General features: G+C 39.2%; 1 long non-coding RNA gene across 1 annotated transcript in view; it reads left to right on the forward strand.

Moving 5' to 3' along the window:
* The first annotated feature begins 17,016 nt into the window (after positions 1 to 17,016).
* Positions 17,017 to 22,097, forward strand: part of LOC134798739 (uncharacterized) — a 65,293-nt gene continuing 60,212 nt past the window's right edge. Inside the window, exon 1 of the long non-coding RNA XR_010145259.1 lies at positions 17,017 to 17,029. This is a non-coding gene — a long non-coding RNA (uncharacterized LOC134798739). The remainder of the gene's footprint in view (positions 17,030 to 22,097) is intronic.

A 22,097-nucleotide genomic window follows, 5' to 3' on the forward strand; every position in this document is an offset into this window, starting at 1 on the left:
TTGCACGAGATGATGGCTTTTTGCGCTTTAAAGAAAATTTGATTCTTAAATATACGGCGCCATACCTTTGGCCTATGCTCGTCTAGATGGCGACACCATTTTATATTTAACAATTTTTACTCATATCAGTAAAAGAACATGGGTCAAAATCATATGGCGTTCTAACATATATACATTTTTTTGATATATTTTTTTCATTTTCATTTTAATCCTGTATCGAAAGATGGCAGTAAATTTACTGTGACTACAAAATTTAGTATGACAATAACCCTCTACTACATATAGGGACCGTGCGCGTTGGAGGGTCTGCCATCTTGTGGCCTGAATCGGAAACATGTACCTACATTGCCAAAACAAGTTCTACCATCTACCGTTCTTGTAGGTACGTTTCCTTATGCATAGTAGGTTCTGTCATCTCGTGGGCTACATCGGAATCATAAACTACACATCTACGCTTCGCGCCAAAGATCTGACGGCTCCTGTGCTGCCCCCTATAGTTCATGCACGTCCCCTATACACTTTATTCTCTTTAGATTAGATATTTAAATTCTTACTCGAGAATAAGTAACCGAATTTCGTCAGCTCATCTAAATGCTATCATAGCGCAGTTGGAAAGACGCTTACAAGCAAGGATATGGGATAGGTACCCGGTTCGATCCCCAGTAAATGCACCTTTTTTTATTTATTTATTGCACTTAAACATCGTATTGCTGATTGATCAAGCGAGCGCGAAGCGCGAGGTAAGCGTATTCGTTTGAGTTTTTGTTTGAACATTTTTTTAGCGGTTTAAGTTCAAGGGCATGGCTGTTCCAGGACTCAATTTCCACTTACTTTAGGGGCTATTCATAAATTACGTCATTTCAAATTAGGGGGCGGGGGTCTGGACGTCGGATGATGGTAGCATGACGTAGGAGGAAACAGGGTCACATGAAGCATGATTTTTGGATGATTTTAGGGGGGGGGGGGTCAAAAATCGTCATAAATAGATGACGTAATTTATGGACAGCCCCTTAGAATGGGCGGTCACCATCCATAAATCGCAGGGGTTAACATTGCCTAGGGTAGTGGTCGACCTTGGGCTCAGGGAACTAGCTGTAGGTTGCTCGTACGTTGCGCTTTCCCGGGCTCAAAGTCTAACTAACATTATCCTAGAGCCTTTTAATTTGGATCGCCTCGCTAAAATGGCCCATAATTTCCGCAAATCATTTTTTCTTCGAGGCAATTACTCCGTTCTCATTTTTCCCCAGTGGAATTTCTTCGCTTTATTTAATTTTTCGTGGACATTTTTTCATAAACTAAATTTTCCCTTTCTCAATTTATTCCCTTTTCTTTTTGATCCCAGTAGTTAAAATAACCAGTAGGCTTTTTTTTCACTAACTAAATATTCTCTATCTCCATATTTTCTCTTTTTTTTAATATTTTTATTTTATTTTATTAAAAAAAAAAAATAACCAGGTTTTTTTCAAATAGGTAGGTTAGGGCTATTCTTTTTGATGACCCTAAAAACGAAACTGCTCCCAGAGATAGGTAGGTTAGGGTTATTTTTTTTGATGACCCTAAAAACGAAAGTGCTCCCAGAGATAGGTAGGTTAGGGTTATTTTTTTTTTATGACCCTAAAAACGAATCTGCTCCCAGATATAGGTAGGTTAGAGTTATTGGCTGACAGCGTTTGGTTTTTTACTTGTAGTTTTTTAGATTATGTTTTAATTTTAGTGTTTTTTGATATTTGATGTATGTGAAATACCTACAAGAAACAAATATAATTACTACACTATTAACATACAGTAACAAGAAAATAATTATCCTTGATATTTAAAAGAACGAAAACTATACGGAAAAGATTAATTTAAAAATATTAAAAATAGGCGATTGTGGAAGAAAACCATTGGGAAAATATGGGAACGGAGTAATAAAATTGCTACCGAGAATGAATGATTTCGGGAAATTATGGGCGACGCAAAATATGAGAACGGAGTAATTGCCTCGAAGAAAAAATGTTTTTCGGAAATTATGGGCCACACTCGACCGAGAAAAGTCTGCAGAGATTTTGACACTGGCACAAATAACATTGGCACTGCGTGTGCTGTCAAAATCTCTGCAGACTTTTGTTGGTCTAACTCTATCCACTTTTCTATACAATTAGTATGGCGACGTGGATACTTAAGGGGCATCGAACGTACACTGACATCGGGATGATATTTTTATCATGTTATTTAGTAGTCATCGTGCGTCTCGCTTGCGCCAATACATATACGGACAAGAACGAGTGAAATGCACGATAACTAAATGACATCAGTTAGATGTCTTTCTGATATCAGTGTAAGTTTGAATTGGCCTGTTAGCCAAAAATTGTTTCGTATGTCCATATGTTCTACTCTACAGGTCGCATATCTAAACAAATTCCCGAATTTTGTAAGCAATTGATAGTTAAGTTTTTATGGTCAAATTAGATTCTCTAAGTTCTTCTAAACAACGGAACCATACATTTATTCAGTTTTAAGCTCTGCTCGCGAGGTCTACAGCTCACAGAGCCACTAGTACTTTTACACTACATTAATTACCACTTTATTTTCTTATTAATTATTTGGGTTTAAAAATTCCCTTGAATTGTAGAAGAAAGTTTAATTAGAATGTAAAAAGCATACATTGTTTTTGATTAAATCAAAACGATTTCACCTACTACAGGCTGTGATAGATACCCAATAAATAAATTGAATTCTGGATGAAGATATAAATAAAATGATCATTGCTATTAAAATATTGTTTCTGCTGTCTACAACTACATTATTTCAATTACAGAGGTAATAAGTAAGACTCGTTTCAATAATAGAGGTAAAAAGAAAAGCAAAAATAACGGATCTTTTTAGCACAGTGTCAATTATAAAGGTCTTAGTTGCGATGTGGTCAATTACAGAGGCAAAATTACGAAAAGCACTAAAATCTAAATTGCAATTATAGAGGTTCCAAACTTTCAATTATAGAGGCCTTTTGGTCTCAAGGGACTGGGACCGGACTTTTGGTTGCAATTATTGAGGTTTTCCATTTATCCAGGTGCCAATTAACCAGGTTTCACTGTATATCTATTTTATTCTCATAATGTATCGAGTTACATTGATATTGTTCATTGGAGCGTGAATGCATCAATGGAATGCGGCAAATTGTTATTATAATTAAATGTCTATTTTATGTGTAACAGCTGATCAGCTGTGTGGCCCCACTACATTTGCACCGACTTGAGACACTTGAGTAGCACAAAGTGAGGGAGTGACATTATATATAAACTTCATCAACACGAGCAAATTCATTAACTTCTGACTTCTGAGACCGCCTGCTGTTACCCTATTTTATTAAAGGGTACTTATTAAGTACTAGTATATTTTTAATGGCATGTAATGTACTATTTTTTGTGTTAAAATTTTTCAAATTTATGAAGAATTGAAGTAAAATAATGTAACTACATATCTACAAATAATAATATTCTTTGCAAAAAATGTGTTTTACAGTACATATGGTCCCATTTTCCCGCACTAGAGCGTAAAATAGCACTTTTCGTGCGTATGTCAAAAGTTTAAAGGGCCATATATGTACCTACTGTAAAACGTTGTACGATACACGTGCGAATAGGTAATTCTTTTGAATTTCCTCTTTTTCGCAGTTGTATCGTAAATAACTATTTCTTTATTTGATTCCGTACCTCTCTGGCTTTAACGTAGAAATCGACTCGAATCAATATCTTTTTTATTTTGTCATTTGCCCTTAATTGAAATAAATAATTATGAAAGCGATAGGTAACTTGTAATTACACCAAACAAGTAATACTACGAAATATATTATTCATACCTACTCTACCAGACGATGAGATATTTTATCGGGTGCTGTATCTACAAAGTAATGAAAGGGGTTATACTCGTAGGAAATTATAATATTAAGATTATTAAGTTTAGTAAACTTGCTAAAAAGGTGTCGATATGGTGATTATAATCGCGTATGACTATCGATTGACCCACTTCCCCAGTCCCCCGAGATTCGCGCCTCGAAGGCTCTATGTCGTTTTATATAACACGCCATAAACTTTGGCGTTATAATACCTAAATTAAAATTCCAAGTTTACTTTTCTATCGAAGTATTACGAGACGGGAAACAGGGGATCGAATTGCAAAATAAATCATATCGCTTTATAAGACAAACATTTAACTTGGAGTCGTTTATAAAAGAAAATCAAATATAATTTGTTTCGATATGACGTTATTCGGAATCGTCCTAGACTTAGATGGTCAGATATAACAGATTAAAATGGATTTTTAAAATTTCAATAGGACTTTCTTTTAAGCACTGCATTGCAAGAACAATTAGACTGACAGATAATTTTGAACGGGATTGTAAAGATGAATCTATAGGTAATAGAATCTAATAGGTACCTACTTAAAGGATGACTTACGCTAGACCGGGCCAAGCCGTCCGGCACGTAATTTTTTATGACGACTGAGCGGTGATCACGTGGTGCTTTCCATAGAAAACGAAGCGCCGGAAGCTCCGGCCCGGCCCCAGCCCGGTCTAGCGTGAGTCGTTCTTGAATAGTATTCAAGAACGACAGAAGTATTCGGGGCGGCAGATACTTTTGGCGCGTTATTTCATTGACGTGATGTAGGGAATGTATTTCATTAATTACATTAATGAAAAAAAAAAAAAAAATGAGTATGACTAAAAATCGTACCAGTTCAGCGGTGTCACTCACGAATTCGAGCCAATCGTTCAGTCTAACCCAGGTCTAACGCAACTATTAGTTGCGACCAATCGCGCGCGTGATGCAAACTCATCAACCATTCGCGTTGTAGCGGTGTCACACCTCTGAACTGGCCCCTGTCATGCCTCATTATTATTGCCCGTAAGGCCAGTCCTTAGATATCTACGTCACTGTTGTTGGGACTCTAGCTTAATAAATAGGTACTCTAGGTAATGAAGTATATTTCCAATTCATTCCCGCTAACTTGCCGCATTTACATTAACCGCTTAAAGTTAACTCCGAGTATTACGAGCTCCGAAATTTTACAGCAATAAAGCAACAAAGGGTTTCAAATAATGGCTAATGAACTCCAAGTTTGTTCGCCTAATGTCGAAGTTCGTCAATGGCATACGCCGAGTGTCGGCGCCGAGTCACAACTTACAACTTTGCCACTTAACGTGGGGACCGAAGACTAGGGAATGGTAAGGACTGGTTAATTTTAATTATCTGCTACTTGCTTTTGAATTAACTGCAAAAAAGTATGGTATGGGGTAGCGCATGGTTACATAATTATGACAGTGATGACTTTTAAGGCCCAAAAAAATTTAAAAATTCTCGTATGTCACACTGTTATTGTTAGTAACTAAGTTACAATATTTTTCTTTTATTGAAAGAACTATAGGTACCTGTACAAGTTTTTTCAAAGTGACAATTTGTTTTTCGTAATTAATTGATTATTTTTCTTAATCATTAATTTCGTGCAGTGTACGAAAAATATGTCACCCCCTCCAGCCAGTCCAGCCCCATTAATCCCATTATGATCATATATACCTATTATACATATTTACTGACCCCCGCCTTGCCCTCCCCATAAAATGACATACCCACACAAGTGACATACTTACTTATTCCAAGCCAGAATTAATCGTGGAGTAGTCCTATTTTTTGCTTGTCTCTGGTGTAAACGGATATCAGCCCTTTGCGCAACTCTAGGCATTTCTAAAAACACTCGACGCAGATACCTCGCTATGACACTTTGAGTGGAACTTGCGAGTTATTAGAGAACTTGGGCTTTCTGGGTGGTTAAACTTGATATTAGGGGTAAACGTTTCTGTTGAGGTTTTATACGATCTTACTCTCGAGAAACTGAATTACAAAACTATTAAAGTAAGTAAGTAACTTAAGGGCAGGTTCACAGCGCTTTATTCCCGCGTATTAAGCGAGTGTTTGGAAGCGCGTGGAGGCGCGAATAGGCCAAATGTAGCGCGCGTGTCGCGTAATGCCAAAACGTAGGTTACCTACGGTAGGTAGGTATACGCTCAGAAAAAAAAACGCTAATGTGAAACCGTTTAACGAATCGTTTTTATTCATTTGTTTTTCCACTTTGTTGTCCTCGTAATAATCAAAATTTCAATGTTACAACAAAACTAAATAATATCATAAAAAGTAAATAATAAAACAATCTGGTACATAGATACTTGGTGAGTTTCTATTATTTATATGTAGGTATTAAAAGGACTGGGTGCTTCTCATTTTGGGCGAGGCCTATCAAATGGATTACCCTTAATACTCAATATTTACTTGTAGCACATGTAGTATAGCCACCAGTAGATACCTTAAGACCCTTTAAACCCTTCTTTTCAATCGACTGAAATACGCAGGTAGCGATTAAATTAGGCAAGGGACGATTTGGTGAAAATTCCTAGTTGCTATCCTTTCAGTAAAGGGCCATATTTTACCGAGAGTGCCGAGGGACATTAATGAAATCCGAGATGTTCGAAACGTACGAATCATTGGATATAGCTACCCATACCACGTATTATATGGTGCTTATAGTGAGTAGCGGGGAGAGAAATAAGTACAAGTGCGGTAACAATTCTGTCTAGAGTGTAGTTTCAATTTAAAATTTAGTACATATCTACAGATACGTACCCAAAAAAAAAAACTTTATACTTTTGGTTCCTCGCCTGCTGTTTTTACTGTATTTTAACTCTCATTTCTCGATTACGTAAGTTTTAAACTTCATCGATTTTATGCGTGCTACTTCGTCGGCGTACTATACCTCGTATTCGTGGAACGGAGCTTGATTTATTATTATACCAATAACCTTGCAAATACATCAAGTGGGGAATGAAACTAGGTACTCATTTATCAAAGAATACAATTAAATACTCACAAGGAGCTCGTAATGCATTTTTAACGGCTAACCATTATACGCGAAAGTGCTGTTGGATCGGTAAGTATTGTTTTAAAATGGCCACCATTTGGCATTTTATGGCATTGGCAGCTTCTTCAAGTCTATGGCTTTAACCCGTGGAGCGCCCAACTGTCACACGTGTGATGGTAGTTACGAGTAGTATAGGAGTTCCATACTACGGTAATTCTGGGGCACTCCCTTCCGTCACAGGCCTCCAATATGGCTAACACCTAATGATATTTGCTTTTCTGTGTAATTTATTGAATATAATATAAGTTTTAAGTATAAATTCAATCCGAAATGTGTCAACTGTTATTGTGACGTTCCACGGCAAAAGGTACCTTATGGCGGCTGACGCTTACGTCGCATAGCGCCGCAATAATATTGGAGCGGCGTTAATAATAGTGTGAGCGCCAACCGCCATTCTTCTCGGAAATCATTATAATAAAGATATGTGCCGAAGAACCTCCGACTTCTCATATTGGTAAGTAGGTAACCCACGCGCCTTGTTTAAGATTTTGGCTGCGATTGGCTCCCTTTAAAAGTTGTCCACCTCGGACTATGGTAATTCTTCCGCTATACTATTATCTAAACTTTTCAAATACTAATCTTCTCCTTTCTCGTGTTATCCCGGCATTTTGCCACGGCTTATCGGAGCCTGCGATCCGTTTGACAACTAATCCCAAGAAAACCACCAACCTTCAACACCCGAAGGAAAACATCCTGAGGAAACGGGACTAATCCCAATAAGGCCTAGTTTACCCTCTGGGTTGGAAGGTCAGAGGGCAGTCGCTTTCGTAAAAACTAGTGCGTACGTCGATTGTTGGGATTAGTTGTCAAGCGGACCGCAGGCTCCGATAAGCCGTGGCAAAATGCCGGGATAACACGAGAAAGGAGAAGATCGTAATATTTCACGATTGTGTCATGATATTTCGTACATAAGTTCCGAAAAACTCATTGGTACGAGCCGGGGTATGAACCCGCGACCTCCGGATTGAAAGTCGCACGCTCTTACCGCTAGGCCACCTGCGCTTCAATCAAATACTAATATTAAATTTAAATTAATCTATATCTAAGTAGGTACACCAGTTGAATGTCGTACGATGTACGACGCATGCAGGAATTCCAAATTGCAGCAATAACATTGTATTACGCGAGGAATGGGAAACAATTGGGTACTGGCACAGGCTAGGTTATTCCAATCGTTTAACTAAATATATCTACCTACACGAATGAAAGTTTCTTGGACTATTGAGAATAACTAATGTACGTGTGGTGGTTTGAATTTTTGATGTCTACCCCCAACTTTTTCATATATTGTCGGGTCAAACACAAAATCTCTATTTGATATTTTGCTGGAACATGAGTTATCTGCCAGCGTAACCTGCATCGAAACGAAATAAAGGTAAATCTCAGTTTAAGTCTATCTAATGATATATACATAGATAGGTATCTTTCAATTTTTTTGGAATGTGGCTTATTTAAAAGAAGCGTTGGTGGCGTTTTACGGATTAAGTTGCCAAGTGGACCACAGCAGGTGAGCCGGGCCAAAAAATGCCGGGACGTCGTTAGGAAAATTATGAGTTAGGAAGTTAGAAATTGTAAAAAAAATTCACAGATTTCGTGCCTCACACGACTATCGAGCACATTGGAAATGAATCTACGGAATTCGAAAAAATATTGTAGCTGAGCGACGAGAAAGTCTGGATAAGGAAAAAGTTACAAAATAAAACTACAACGTTGAATGATAATTATTTTATTCTTAGACTAACACAAGTATCCTGGACATAACGCATGTGAACAAACAAATTGCAAAATTTCCACACGCGTATCCAAGTTTGAATAATTGTCGCCGTGGCGCATAAGTATAGGTACATATTTCATTTTTCGATTAATAAGCAGGATATATTAACTTTGAACTATATAGTACTGGACACTGTGTGACATAGGCTCCTCAGCTAAATAGCTGCTCGCCTATAATTATATAATAATAATAATAAGAAGGATTCTCTGCCTCTGGCTTGCCTTAGCCGGCCGGCCAGAGTGGAGTCGTTAGAGCTATAAGCTCCAGGGGTGGAAGTGAAATATGCATAAGACGCGAGTTGGCACAGTGGCTGTTAACAGCCACTGGGTAGAAAGCGGCGCACACCTCTCGACACCCCTGAGCCGCTCACACCGGTGTTGCCCTTGAGCCATCCTAGATGTCGCTTTTTGTGGGGGCCCATCTTGTGAGGGCGAGTCACCGTCTGCCGGAAATAAAATTGCATACCGTTTTATTAGGCAGGCGTCCGGTTTTTTTACCCCATAGCTCAGTACTTAGTCCATCGCTTTCACCCAATAACCTAGTTCATTTTAGATTCCATCAACTCTCAATAGCCCTTACACCCTGGCGGGTGCTGCCTCTGCGTGCGTCCCATGACACGGACAAGGGCAGCATCCGCTCGGTGTACCCCTTACATTTCATTAAAGTGTCAAAAGGGCCTCTACGTGTTGGCTTCGGCTCCGCGCATGCCTCCCAAAGGTCCGGAACACCATTGTTCCGTGATGGGAAAGACATACAAATAATAATAATAAGTTGTTCAAAGTACAAGAAAATTATTACACGGCAAATCCGTAGTCAAATCGAGAAGTGGTGATCGGCAGCGGCCCATTTGCTGCAAGATATGAAATTTTCTTGACAGCAGTTTGACGCGACGAGAGATGACCATAACAGCGTTTGTCTATGTTGCACCAAACCTGAGTTCCAATAGGTACTACCAGGGGTCACCATCAGCTATCTTGGGTAATGCTCTACCATGTGCTCATCATGACGAATCGGGTGACCAAAACAGCGTGTGTTTATGTTGTATTAAACCCGAGCTCCACTAGGTACTGCCAGGGTTCAGCATCAGCTATCTGCTAGCAGCCGCCAGCTACTTGCTGAGGTGAGACCATTTCGTGGCACTTTTTCTTTTTTATGTTTCTCTGTATAAGTTTTTATTTTGTGTTTCTCGCTCTCCCTCTCCCTCTCCCTCTCCCTCTCCCTCTCCCTCTCCCTCTCCCTCTCCCTCTCCCTCTCCCTCTCCCTCTCCCTCTCCCTCTCCCTCTCCCTCTCCCTCTCCCTCTCCCTCTCCCTCTCCCTCTCCCTCTCCCTCTCCCTCTCCCTCTCCCTCTCCCTCTCCCTCTCTCCCTCTCCCTCTCCCTCTCCCTCTCCCTCTCCCTCTCCCTCTCCCTCTCCCTCTCCCTCTCCCTCTCCCTCTCCCTCTCCCTCTCCCTCTCCCTCTCCCTCTCCCTCTCCCTCTCCCTCTCCCTCTCCCTCTCCCTCTCCCTCTCCCTCTCCCTCTCCCTCTCCCTCTCCCTCTCCCTCTCCCCTCTCCCTCTCCCTCTCCCTCTCCCTCTCCCTCTCCCTCTCCCTCTCCCTCTCCCTCTCCCTCTCCCTCTCCCTCTCCCTCTCCCTCTCCCTCTCCCTCTCCCTCTCCCTCTCCCTCTCCCTCTCCCTCTCCCTCTCCCTCTCCCTCTCCCTCTCCCTCTCCCTCTCCCTCTCCCTCTCCCTCTCCCTCTCCCTCTCCCTCTCCCTCTCCCTCTCCCTCTCCCTCTCCCTCTCCCTCTCCCTCTCCCTCTCCCTCTCCCTCTCCCTCTCCCTCTCCCTCTCCCTCTCCCTCTCCCTCTCCCTCTCCCTCTCCCTCTCCCTCTCCCTCTCCCTCTCCCTCTCCCTCTCCCTCTCCCTCTCCCTCTCCCTCTCCCTCTCCCTCTCCCTCTCCCTCTCCCTCTCCCTCTCCCTCTCCCTCTCCCTCTCCCTCTCCCTCTCCCTCTCCCTCTCCCTCTCCCTCTCCCTCTCCCTCTCCCTCTCCCTCTCCCTCTCCCTCTCCCTCTCCCTCTCCCTCTCCCTCTCCCTCTCCCTCTCCCTCTCCCTCTCCCTCTCCCTCTCCCTCTCCCTCTCCCTCTCCCTCTCCCTCTCCCTCTCCCTCTCCCTCTCCCTCTCCCTCTCCCTCTCCCTCTATCTCTATTTCTATTTCCACCACCACAATAATGCATAGATTGTCGAATAGTGCGTTATCTACGCCCGTCTCAAACAGGATAGATAGATTTTGAAAGCCCACGCAGTGCAAGTGTTATTCTGCCGTCATAATCCCGATAATTCACAACAAACACCGATAACGAACTCTGCGAAACAACAAAAATGTCGTTCTGACTTTTTGACTATTTTAAGGTTAGGCTACAGGGCAAACCCTTAACCCGATCGTCTTTGTTTAGGCTCAAATTGTAGCTGACTAAATTGTCCAGAGCCGTTTTTCTCAAATTTTTGATATCATTCTTCGTTTCCAAATTATCGAGCACCAAAATCAAAAATTCGGAAAAAATTGAATTTTATTTTCACTATTTCGACCATAACTTTTTTTGTTTTTGACTTTCTCGAATAATTATTTTTGCACCTTACAGCTCTCGTGATTATGCGTCTTTTGAGCCTATTTTTTAATATCATATCTTCACAACTTTCCGAGATATAAGGGGATCGCACTTTTTCGTGAAATCGGACCGTATACTGGAGCGAACGAAAAGACATTTCCAATGTCAAAATACTTATAGTTATTAATAAATCTTGAGGACTTGAGGTCAGGTTACTATGGTTTTGTCCGCAAACTCGACTGACGCAATGGAATCGTATGACTTGTTGTGCGCCAATTCAGACATAAATTAGCAGCTTTCACGTAGTAATGCCATTCGGCATTCAGCTCTAAACGTACAGAATAAATTGTGCGAATATTTATCGGTTTAGTGTGATGTATTTTAAGCCCTGAGGTGAAAGGCGTTTTAGGATCGTATTATAAAGATACCCATTTTATGATGATGACACGGGCAACCCCAAGGGGACAGGGGGAAAGACACTCCATGGTAAAATGCTGTTCTTATACAAATATTTCTTTTTTTATACATATAAAATTATTTTTTTCTGCATAATTACTTAATGGTTTTAAAACAAGAAAAATGGAAAGCAAGATGAACTGAAAACTGCCATTTTGTTATCAGTTAAAGCTTTTGTTTTCAGCGAACACCGGATCGTTTTTGTCCTCAAAACGACATATGTCCGGATTCGTGAAATCTGCAGAATACATTATTTTAACTCAGCGAAATGAAAAATCCTTAGGTACCTGCTTTTGAGTTTCGTGTGCAATTTAAGATGCTATCAAAGAACTGAATATTCAAAGGGAGTTTTATAAAATCTACGTATTTTTCATTTGAAATGTCTGACACAAAAATGTTTAGTTTTATACGCTTTTTGTGATAGGAATGCTTTGGAAGTAGGGGAGAGCGGTTTAAGACGGGGTAGGGGGTAAATGGAGTTCGGTGTCTATAAGGGCGAGGTATTATCTGATCAGAATCGTTTACACACCTGATGGCGCCGCTATTGATCATTAGAAAGCAACGTGCCTTAGAAACGAGACCACGCATTGTCTTTGTTTCCTGGAAAACACGTTTCACACAGGAGTCGTATTCTGATTGTAAAAACTGGTTATGAATTTGATCTCGACTTGTTATGGATATGATCTTTCAATGTATTCAATCAGAAATGTCACTTTTCACGATTGATTCTGACCAGTAAACCAGGGTCCAAATTCGAAATGTACAACTGTCAGATTTCGCGTCCACATCAAATCAACACTTGATTTTGATTCTATCAAGTGTTGATTCGATCAACTGTATAATATCATTTGGTACAATACAACCCAAACTCATTAATTGTAAAAAATATTGAACCAAAATCTTTGTTTTATTACTACTATACGGTTTATAATGGCTCTAAACTCGAGGTGGTTCGGTTTGGTTTGGTTGTCACCTAACTGTGGATTGCTAATGCATGACATTGTACGTAATCGAAAACTCACAATTTTTCCCACATCAACGGGAGATCAACACGATACGTCAAACGGCGCTTGTCGAATACCCCTCCAGGAATTGTTCGTTAATTGTTTAATGATTTGCAATTGGAATCGGACCACACTAAGTTTTCACGACAAGTGCAAGTGCTATGTCAAGTATGGAGCTTATAGGGATATGTTTACATTCATTCTGCCAAGTTTATGCAAAGTTAGTGCGGTCATAATCTACTTAACCCTGCTCAAGCTAAATCGTCATTTAGACATGACATTTTGTTTTATACACTGAATGATATAGGTACCTACCTAGGTACAATACATCATCATAAACCCGCGCCGCGTACATATTGCGGGTAATAGTAGCTCGTTACGCGGGATTGTCGAGGTCTGGCTCTATAAAGAATTATTACGACAGAGAAATGAAGGTATGTTTGTTGTGCCGTCGCTGGGAACTTTGGAGAACGTTCTGTCATTTTATCGGCATCACACTTTAACCAGGAGTCCAATTCAGATTAAACAATTTGTTATTTTATTAAACTGGTTTTGATACGACTTTGACGATCGTATTATTGATTGGCGCAAGCACAACCGTCACTTCATTTGGTATGCACCAATCAGCGTCAGTGTACGGTCTGTCGCCGTCGTCTGCCTTGGTCGGTTGTCTGTCGTGAACTGATGTGATTTTGTCCTGTGGTTGACATGTCTAATTTTGAATTTAAATGTCCTTAGTTCCAAATATGTATGTCAGTCAGTCAGTCAGTCAGTCGGTCTATGTCAGGTCGCCACGGAGGTCGGAAGCCACGACTGTCAGCGATCTTAGAAGATAAGCCTCATAAGCTGAAACTAATGTTAAAAAAGTACTGCATGAACTGATAAAGTAGTTAAGTCAAAAGTAAATATAAAATAGATACACATTATGTTATATAAATTAGATTAAAATATAGTAATAATAACGTCAATTCAATTCAATAATCATTTATTTCAAATAACAAAGATTCATAATACATAGTAATACATGGTTAGTAACACAATAAACTTATTATCTAGGTTAGTATTCTTATATCTATGGTATTTGTACATTAATAACTAAATAAATACTCCATTGCAACAGTGCGCACATCACTCGACCACTTGTGCATAGTTAGTGATGTGCAAACTGCAGCAATGCCGTATAAATGGACAATCAATCCTATCCGCTATCATGGCCAGGATGCTGTTGCGGCTATCCCGCACCCTCCGCACCAGGGACGCGCATTTCTTTCTAATTGTTGCATAAAAGCAGTCAACTCTCGCCTCTGCAAACATCCCCGATGCGCTGCAGCAGCGGGGCAGCCGCATCAGCATCCTGAACGCATTATTATATTGTACGCGAAGGGCTGAGTACGTTTTTCGAGTGTAGTTTACCCACAGGCTGCTCGTGTAAAAAGATGTGCAATAAGCTTTAAAAAGCGTTTTTTTAACTTCGTTGGAGCAACGAGCAAACCTGCGGGCAATGATGTAACTAAAAGAAAACCTCTCACTTAGCTAATAATCTATTATAGTGTAGATTAGGTTAAGTACATAAAAAATATTGTAAAATTTATTTATAATAAACAGTTTAAATTTTAAATTTTTTTTTTCAAGGTCGTATCAAAATACGACCAATACCGTTACCGTTTTTAAATTCCGAATCGGGCTCCCGCTTCCAGCAATATTGCCCAAAAATGTACCCGGGTGTGGGAATATGGGCAGAGGTACATCACTACGTACATTTGACGGAACGGTCGCGTGTTATTGTTATTACCGAGGCGACGACTCGTATCAAACGTACCAGAAAATATCAGTACCTATTTCATTTCACAGCGCAATATGGATTTGGGAGCATTGGTGTTAGCGCAATATACCTAGGTTGAACGAATGATGCGTCCAATCAATGATTTATGTATTATACATGCATGGAATGGGACAACGACGAGGTGAAATCAATCAAATTGTAGGATTTCCTATTTATCTTCATACGTATGTAGTCAAAATAAAAAACAAATGAGATTTCTTAAAATATCATTTGAATTCGACAAGGGGCATAGCACACTGCCGTCGCATGTCGTTGCGAAGTGCGAAGGGACTAATTCGCGTGTGGCGACGACGCGACGGTGCGACGCGACGGTGCGATTCTCTTCGTATCATCGTCCAAAGCTTCGAAATTAGTATTGGTAAAATAGCTTTCGAAAATTCGAGCGCAGGATTATTTAACCTTTTGTACGCCAATGACCGATATATCCGCACCGCAGGTTCAACGCCAAAGACCGATGAATCGGCCACAGACCACAGAGCAACATAGACCTACGTGCATATGCATAAAGTTCAATTTCAGTTTTGACACTTGGGTGACGTGGCGTCCGGTGACAGCTTTTGTGTTTGACACGGAGTCGAAAAGGTTAATATATCTGTATATACTCCAAAAACCTGCAAAAACTTAAGTACGTGGAATTTAATTGCGAATAACATTAATTTATTATGTACTGTCTTAAATATCACCCTGTAATGTACGTGGTATCGTTGTTCAAATGTACATATGCAATACACGGTTACAATACCGCTTAATACCTACAATTATATCTCTCGTGACTCGTGACATATCGATCTTTGTTTACAGATCACCTGGAGAAGATAACATGCAATGCATGTGGACACAATGCGAATCAAGTTTGTGACAATAGTGACATATCAGTAAAAGTACACACACATCTATTATATTAGACTTCGCAATGCGTGCACGATTATTGTGAGTGCCGTGCGATGCTGCGATGTCTTTGGGTGACTGTCGAATGTTGTACTTTGTTTGTCTAATTCTAGTTGTTGACAGCCCGTTTGTCACCTTTAGGTATTATTAGGACCATTAAAAAGGAAATAGGGGTTGGCCGGTCGAAGTATTTTACAGAGGGCGCCAGTAATAATGTCAAATTATTGTTTTTATTTGGGAATTTTATGGCCTCTAAAATATCAATAAGTACCTACAATTTATCAACTTAAAACGCAAAATCTCGCAAAATTGTATTGAGATGACTCAGTCACCGTCCCCAAGCTGTTTGAAAAATACTATAAATTATTTACATTTCAATTTAGGTACTACTAGTCTCGGTGTCTGTTTGTTTATAATGTTATCAAATCTTGCAAGTTGAATTTGACCCGCTTCCCGGCTTCACCGCATTTTGAACAAACAATTAATACTTGGCCGCCATGTTGTGAGTGGTAAGCTTTAACTTCATAATTAAGCGGCGGAATGAAAGAATTTTCAACTCAACGCTTTCAACAGCGTTCTATATTTTTACACTCCAACAGTTTTCTAATCAAATTAAATTTTCATCGGGATCTCCCAGGGTGGCGAGTACCTATTCTACTTTTTTTACAACGTCGCCCTTGACGGGTGGTGTAGCCAGATTAAAAATACCACCCGGAAAAGTTCAGAGTATGCGGAGCATTTGAAAAGTTACAGTTAGTGCATGAAAAAGGCTCAGGAAAAAGACATTGTATGTGAGGATTAACTGAACAGAAGCATATATATTATTATTATGTAAATGGGACTTATATAATCACTTTTATAATAGGGCGGAAACAGCTCGCTGTTTGTAGGAGATACTTTAAAAAAAAACTAACGCAAGATTTTATTGTGTTTTTGTTTTTAGAGATATTGCTCATTTGCCTTCGTTGTTCATGCGAAATGGACCATAGTAAAAGTTGCTCAGTATAATCCCAAAACCTCCCAGGCAACGGGAATGCCCTTATTTTTTGGCCACCCCGTATAACACAGTTAACACACTAAACATTTTCACTAGGGTCTGTGCGCAAAGAGAAGAGTCGTGACATGTATGGGGCCCAATATTATACATTCCACGATTCATCTCTATTTGGTTTAAGCTATAAGTAGCTCTGTTTTGTTATTTTCCTTATTATTCAGGAAGGAAAAGAGGACAACGTCTGTATGAAGAAATGGCCGTTCAGCACTAAAATTATTCCGCCTGCTTATGAAATTCATTAGGCACTTTCTCTCGTCCCAGCCGGCTCTGATTTCTTGCTTTAGCACGGCTCATTTGTATAAAAATAATATCGTATAATTTTATAAACAACCCTATTAAATTGGACAGTTATTTTAATGTAGCTACTTTTTTCTTTTGCTCATTTACGTACATTACCCGACCCAGATTTGTAAGTTTGGGACTTAATATCGACGCCTGAAAGCAAACACGTAGTACCTAACCCACAAAAACCAAATTGTTCACCAGAGACGAAAAACTTTTCGAGTTTTGAAAAAAAAAATCATAACTATCTTGTTTATGAACATAACTTACTCAAAATTGGATGCAATATTCAAAATTTTTTGGACTTCAATTTCATTTAAATAAATTTAACCGCAAGTTGTTACAAGTCCAGATTTTGTGGGTTACTACGTTTTGATATTTTTTACACAGTGCGCAAACTCGTAGTAAACGCCAGTACTAAATGTATGGGAAACATTTCCTTAAATTTTGTATGGACAGCAAACACGCAGTAACCCACCTGAATGTGACAAAAGATATCCGTAATAAAGTCTTAAACGTTGTTGTTTATAAATTTTGGGTGAACAAAATGCTGTAACAGTATTTGTTTTCTTTTTGTAAGCAATTTATAATGCATTAAATGTATTGCCAAAAATTTTACCACACCCTTAAAAATGACTTTAATGGCATATTAAAGTAAATTGCACGACATTTCAAATGTATACTTATAAAATGTGAAGATGTTTCCGGGATTCATAAACGGAAATAAAACATTTGTTATGTTGATTTGAACTATTAAAATCAATATGAGCATTCTTAAGCCCAAACAAAACACATAACCTTTGTTTAATATTCAATAACATAATTAAATATTATAATGTTATTGTAAAACCAACTAAAAAATAAGAAGTCCACTTTGGAAAAGACATAACGTAATGGGAAATCAAAATCTAACCGAAGTATAACAAAGTCGTTTGATTAAAAAAAGTAATTTCTACATTCTCTTATAAAATAAAAATTTACTTTAGACAAAACAAACTTTCATAAGACCAAATTTTGTTTAAGTACCATAAAACCATAAATCGATACACACACCGTAAATATAGCAATTTTACATGCTTACAATTGAAAAAAAAACTTACTTTTCTTAAATAAAAACAATCACTTTATCCAAAATCCCCGTAATATTTTACTTAATTACAAACACGTCGACTCACTTTTACCCCCCGAAGCGCACTGAGCGACGGCGCAAACGTTCAAGTAATGGCCGCGATAGCCGCATTAAAACGACATAAGGCACAGGAGTAAATTCCTGCCTTACGCCCTGCAACAGTGAAGTAATTGTTAAGTGGTAGTTTTACTTGATCCTTGTAAACGTAGTTAAAGACATGTCTCTCAAATTTTAATTGTATGTGAATTCACATTCATGAGCGGCAAACACGTAGTAACCTACATTTGCGTCAGAACAACGGAGGTTGTAAATGACAAAACTAGAAAATGTATGGAATTCAAAGTGCTGTAAATACAACGATTTAAATTATTGAGTTTTTTTTTGCTATTTACTGCGTGTTTGCTGAGTAAATTTCAAGAAAAACGAGAAAATTTGTGTTCCTATTTTCCCCATTTTTCATCGTATTGGCACGTGGATTAGACCTATTGACGCAGAAAAATTTGGAGATTCCAAAAATGCAATAAATTTTTTTGACCTTGTGTGGGTTACTACGTGTTTGCTTTCGGGCGTCGATATATTCGATTTGGTTCAATTTCATGTTTTAAAAAATTATAACTTATAACATCTCTGATGGAGTTCTGTTCTGGTATGTAACACCTCTGAAGTTGCAGACATCCATAGGCTATGGAGACTGCTTTTTATCAGGGGGGCCGTATGCTTCTTAACCGGCGTAGTATTTTAAAGAAATACGGGTGACTTAGATAAAATATAAATTGGTATTGAACTGAGACAAACAATCACCTTTTCTATTTCATATTTTTCAGAAAATCGTAAATTGCTATGTTATACTTAACTAATTCACCGCTAAGCTATGATCGTAACGCTACGGCGTAGTCGAAGTAACCCATGAATGGGTTTATAATTTTAATAAATGCTTTGTAGAAGTAAAACGACAACGTGTCGTGATTAGCAACGGGTTAACAGTGGCGACTTTTATGTCGATCAATCGAACTAGGTAAGTACTGTACCTAAGCTACATGTCAAACTTGCTTAGGTACTGAAAAAAGGTGGCTGATATGAATTAAAATGCAATGTTTTATTATCATGCATATTGTAATTGACCGTTGGTTTCTTGATTAATAAAAAAAATCGAGTATGCATTATCCTATCGCAATATTGATTCTTTGCCTTAGGGATTTATATTATACGCTTATATACCGATTTGGGGGAGGCCTATGTCCAGCAGTGGACGTCCTCTGGCTGATATGATGATGATGATGATGATACCGATTTATAACTATCCCTTATTACTAAAATTTCTCAGTTCTGATTTCATGTTATGCATACTTAAGCAAGTTTAGAAACAGAAAACTAATTTTATTCGATTTGCCAGTAAAGCTAGTGAAAAGAAAGTACCTACGTTAGCAAATACCGTAAAATCACGTTTCGTTCATTTGATTGGCCCGGTTAGGAGTCCCGTCACGCGCACGCGTGCTCAAAGAAATGACTGACAGACATGAGACAGCCCTTTATACATTTAAAGCCACGTCTGTCAGCCACAGAATAAGTACCTAATAGTAAGTAGCTTTTACACCGAATGGCCAAGCTTCGCTCCACCTTGTTTCGAATGGAATTACCTCACTTGCGATGGCAGTTTGACTGAAGATTGACCAATTTTTTTAATGATCTGCCGGATTCGAACTTTAAGGTACGTCAATTAATAGATCTAGAAACTATATGGATTAGATGTGTCAGTGTCAAAAGTGACGTTTTTGTTTGAAGAAACGTCACATTTGACACTGACATATGTAACCCATATCGTTTGGATATCTATTCGGTAATTGACGTATCTTAAAGTTCGAATCGGGCCAATAGGCGGCAAACAATCAGACGAAGCGCCTAATGGTAATTACCGTCGCCTATGTCCAGTCGCCATCAAATATATCGGAGCGGCCAAGGTGCTCACAAATATCGGAACACGCCTCTATTGTCAGGGCGTTAGAGCGCGTGTTCAGATATTGTGAACACCTTGGCCGCTCCGATATATCTGATGGCGACTGTCCATAGGCCTATGTGCAACACAAGAGGAGTTGTATGTAAGTGCGTTGCCGACCTATACCACGGGCGACAGTTCGTTCCACGGTTTAGCTGGCTGTGCGCGGCAGGAAGTTACTGGAGAAACGCACAGTGAGGACTGCAAACCATTTATAAGTGGTGGAGATGGAAACGTTATCGCGTAGAGCAGCGGTCGGGAACCTTTTAGCAGCCAAGGGTCACATAGTAGTTAGCGAAGTTGACGCGGGCCGCACTTTGTTAATATTTATGATTATGACTTTATTAGACATTGTCGTTTGTCAATAATACATACAAACTAGCCAGGGAGGCTCGCGGGCCGCAAATGAGAGGTTTGCGGGCCGCCTGATGCCGACCGCTGGCGTAGAGCAATGGGGGAAAGAAGCGTCACGATTTTTGTTTATTGTAAAACATTTAGGTAAATTTGGTGTTGCAAATTAACACAATATAACCATAATGTTTATTGCAAGTTTATTTATAAACAACATTATGTTTGCGTAATAGACAACGCAAACACCAAACACATGCTGAGCAGCAAAGGCTGTTTGCCCAGACCGCGTATTCTGTGCAGTCAGTTTAGGCGCTGCATGTTGAGAGGGCACCAGTCTAATGTGATCTCGAGATACGACACAACTTCGAATGGAGAAGCGTTATAGAGCATTTAATGTCTTGAGTCGCCTTTAAGAGCTTACCCCTCTGCCGAAAACCTTGCACAATTGTGCAAACTTTTGTATGGACTGACTTGGCTATTTGTACGTTACGTACAAATCATGTAGAAATAGCAATCGCCCCCTCCCCCGCAAAAATCGGCAGACTGTTTTGCACAGAAAATGACAGCTATGACGTCTCCAGTTTACCAAGTGCCCAAATAAACATTAAAACATTAAAACAAAAACAAGGGAGAAGCGGTCATCCTCTTAAATATTTTACTATAACTAGTTTTTTCCAAGGTTGGTGAAATAGGTACCCAGTTGCACTTTTCCAGCAACATCAGCCAGATGAAATGTAGGTACTTGTGCCGTAAGGTGCACCCGCAGCGCAGTTAACTTTTGTGAGACTTTTGTGGACCAACATTGCGCAACAAAGTAATATTAGTTAGGCATTCACTTACTTACCTTTTTACTTCTTGTTACCTACACCTAGTATAATGGCTGGCAAGAGGCGATGAAGGAGGCAATTGGAATGAAACTCTAGGTGATTTAGTATTGAACACACGACAGAGGCGGCGGACAATCTGCGCTCAACCAAACATTGACACAGCCGTGACGGGAGTTATGCCCAAATATGTATTATTTTACCCACAAAGGGCAGCTGGGATTGTAAATAATTGTGATCAGACACATTACAAACTAATTAAATAATTCGGAAATTGGATATATAGTGCCTACGCCTCTTCGTTTGATTTTTTTTCGATATTTTGATTAAGTATAATAAGAGTTAGGAGCGCAAAACAAATTCTATAAGTAAAAATATTAAAAAGTACCTTAACCTTACTAACCTTTAGAGTTGACGCCAGTTGAGACTCTTGTTAAATCATACAAAGTAGTTTTTTTTTTAATTTTAAATGTTCATCAGTTAAATATGTACACAAATGTAATACAATTAAGGACATGTAGGTACATATATATACTTAATTCTCATTATTTGCGTTAGCGAGAGCAGTCTTGTTTGTATTGTTTAGTGTGTTTGTATAGTACAATTAGCGTTAACAGTAACCTTGCTAATCATTATGTTATGTTACTATTTCTAACATGCAAGTAATTAGTTAATTAGGTCGTATTAATTTGTAATAAATTACATAATAGTGAAAAAACATGTCTTATAGGTACTAAATATCTGGGAGACAAAAACATATAAAAACGCGCGTTTTATCAGAGATATGACCTATTAGCTAGATCGATTTTTCGCCCCCGAAAACCCCCATATAGCAAATTTAATCGAAATCGTTAGAGCCGCGTCCGAGATCCCCGAAATATATTTATATATAAACAAGGATTGCTCGTTTAAAGGTATTAGATATTTGTACCTACTATCGATACCTAGTTAGTTTGGTGATTTAAC

This window comes from Cydia splendana, chromosome 17 (genome assembly GCF_910591565.1).
Source record: "Cydia splendana chromosome 17, ilCydSple1.2, whole genome shotgun sequence".
In the NCBI taxonomy this organism is placed as follows: Eukaryota; Metazoa; Arthropoda; class Insecta; order Lepidoptera; family Tortricidae; genus Cydia; species Cydia splendana.